Below are 3,509 nucleotides of genomic sequence, written 5' to 3'. Positions count from 1 at the left end.
ACAGGCCACATCTTGAGAACAGAACATCCTACAGGGCTCTTTCTCTTCGTATTGAAGAGACAAATCGATTGATATCCTGGATGTCTGTGTAGCTCCTACGGGTCGCCAGCAGAAGCCGATAAAGACCGCCTCCGCCAAAGCAAACTCTTCTTCTCTACTTCAATCTGACGAAAGAAACGAAACTTACCGGCTAAGCCGACCTCACCATGATGGCGGCCCACCAGACGTCTCTGTTGACACAAAGGGCCGCTGGTTTTGGACAGAACATCGATTACCTCCCCGCTATTGGGAAAGTCAGTTACCAACTTGGGCTCACAGGTCAGCTCCTGGTCCCTGATGATGCCCCATCGACTCCTGCTCCTTGTGGCCAGAACTCAGAGCACCAGCCCCTTTGCTAAGCTCCCTGGACAGTTTTCCCTCACTTACTTCTCGTTGTCTGTGTGGTTTTGGCATTGTGTCATTTACTTTTTGGGCTCGAGCATGAAGCATGCGAGGACCCTATTTAAATGCAAGGAAATATTATTTTCCCAAATGAATCACATTTTTTGCGACCTAAACATGCTCAAAAACTCAAACTTTCCACAGCATTCGATCATGGTGAAAATGTCCTTATGTCATATGAATGTTGTGCATGGGCATGTCAAAATGGCTCACTAGCGCCCCCTGCTTTGTTTTTAAATTTGGCCACAATCAGTAATATCACAATCGAGTTGCTCTGAGTTGAGGTAGCGTTAGCCATCATTGAACAGAGCAAATATCAAATATAATAATGAAACATAGACAGGGAACATTTTACTGCACAAATTACTACTTTTACTTTTGATACTTTAAATACATTTTCTGATATACTTTAACATTTCTCAAATTACCAACAATGCTGTTGAGCCTCTATTTCTACATGATGTGACGTAAAATGTAATGTAAAATGTATGTTATCAGAATTATTAGCATGATCAGGACATATTTATCTTTGAATACTCTAATTGATATAAGAAACACATTCTCAAACACATACCAATCAGCAAATCATGTTTATTGAAAGATTGTAGATAGCAGAAGATGCAAGAATTATTTTCCACTGTGAGACACCATTGTGTCCCTGAGCAAGACACTTAACCCCTACTTGCTCCAGAGGCGTGCGACCTCTGTCGTATGTAGCAATTGTAAGTCGCTTTGGATAAAAGCGTCAGCTAAATGAATAAATGTAATGTAAAGTTTAACCTCAAGTTCTGGTGAATGAAGGGGCTCACTGATTTCTAAAAAATATAAAAGAATTCTTCACAATGTTTGGGAGACAACGATGCATTTTAAATCGCATTCTGCAGATAGAATGTGTTCTGATAGATGCTCATTTACATCCGTCGAAGAAGTTCTCGGTGTGGAAACACTGTTGAGGGGCGTTCCTCAATACTTCCCTGTTTTAATGGGGGAAAAAAGCAAAACAGTTTGTTAAAACAGCAGTTACTAGTGTCAATAAGCAGCATCTGATCCCACAATTTTATTGTTTTATTACACCTCACTGTTTTTTATGTTAGTTCCCACACCTACAATTCAATTTTATTTGTTTGTAGATTCCCCGGCTGGATACAGTATTCAAATGTATATACAGTACGGTCTTCAATGTGACCCAGTATTCAGCAAGAGAACAATACTGCCTAAAATCTTTTTTTGATCCTTTATTTAACCAGGTAAGTCCGATTAAGGTCGGAAATCCGGGAGACCTGGCCAGGATGGCTGTATAAAAAGTTCAAAACAGGACAATACAACATAAGGCACACAAGTAGAAAAGTACTGAAAACCAGGTAATAATGTTAATGTAAAATTAAAGCTGCAAGCAGCGTTCGAAGGGCCCTTCCACTGTAACGCACACAGGGGCTTGTTGAGACCTCAAGCAATTCCCACAGATGTGGGAAAACAAGGTAGGCCTACTGCATTAGACAGAGACGTGTTTCTGTTTTTTAGCCTAGCCTCCTTAATTTAAGTGAGGTGGACAAAATAATTGATAATATCACTTCCTTAGCCCTTCATGCAGAGAAAATTCAGCACACCACCTTTCTGGCAAAAATGTAAATACAAAAATCTATCCAAGGTGGGTTAAAATCAAAGTGGACTTGGTTGGAGATACTTAAGGATGTTTGACCTTTCCTCCAAGAGGTATCTTCAGTTCTGATTGGCTGGCAGGGAATCCCTGCCAACCTCTGTGGGGTCATTATCGAGGTGATACATACTGCTTGATTGCCAATGACCATCAACAATCATTCAGACTTGGTCTCAGGTGTGGCTCCAATGACCATGATAACTGTCATGGATGACAAACATCTTCGAGTATCTTCAACAAAGTCCAGCTTCCAGCTTTCTGGAAATGTTTTCTTTCTGTGTAACTATTCTTGCCACCTAAATGTGAGGATATAACCGTTTATACTGTTGAGTAGCAGCAAAGCTAACTGTAACTAATGCTAATCATGCTAGTCATGGCTAACATACCAACTGGCTGTATATACGATACATCCATCTGTTCATGTAAATAAAATTAAATAAAAGTAAAATTAAATTAACTTGTCACAATTTGACCTGTGTATATACTCCTCCTTTCATAGAGTATAATAGGAGGTGCGTCTCAAAATGTACATTTCAGATAAGCATCACTTTAACATGGCTGAAGACAAACTTACAGCCAGTAATCCGTCTTCACAAAGCAATTAATGTCATCCATTATGTTGTCATCAGTGAAGGCTTTGGGGAGTATGGAAATAGAAAAAAGTTATAATATGCAAATTTTTAACATATCTTATTTAAATAATGTTTTTTTATTTTCTATGTGTGTCTGGTTGAAACACTCACCTCTGCAGCTTGTATCGCACTTGTTTGTGGACCAGGGATAACCAGAATTACAGAAGTAGCTGTCAGACAGCTGGAAGAGCCCATAATAGACAGGGGGCAGTGGACTCCTCTTGTGTCTGAGAGGACGGGAGGATGTATTCTTAAATTTTTCACCTTCCTCAAGCTCCAGCCTATCCCCTTCCTCCCTCTCTTTGTCCTCATCGGTCATTCTATGGTCATCCTGCTCCAGTTCCTCCTCATTAAACTTATTTTCTACTTCATTCAGCAGTTCCTTTAGCCTTTCCATCTCTTTCGTGTCAGACTCCTGGCTGGTAGTGTTAGCCTCCCGCTTTCGCCTTATAGGCGTTTGGGTTGTTGTCTCTGGTTTGATAGTCATTGTCTCGGTAGTTGCTGCTTCAGTAGTCACTGCTCTGGTAGGCGCTGCTGTGGTAGTCATTGTCTCGGTAGTTGCTGCTTCAGTAGTCACCGCTCTGGTAGGCGCTGCTGTGGTAGTCATAGTCTCGGTAGTTGCTGCTTCAGTAGTCACCGCTCTGGTAGGCGCTGCTGTGGTAGTCATTGTCTCGGTAGTTACTGCTTCAGTAGTCACCGCTCTGGTAGGCGCTGCTGTGGTAGTCATTGTCTCGGTAGTTGCTGCTTCAGTAGTCACCGCTCTGGTAGGCGCTGCTGTG

The sequence above is a fragment of the Micropterus dolomieu genome, linkage group LG01, assembly GCF_021292245.1.
Source record: "Micropterus dolomieu isolate WLL.071019.BEF.003 ecotype Adirondacks linkage group LG01, ASM2129224v1, whole genome shotgun sequence".
NCBI lineage: Eukaryota > Metazoa > Chordata > Actinopteri > Centrarchiformes > Centrarchidae > Micropterus > Micropterus dolomieu.
The sequence above is the reverse complement of the archived record's forward strand: the minus strand, read 5'-3'. Positions refer to the sequence as shown.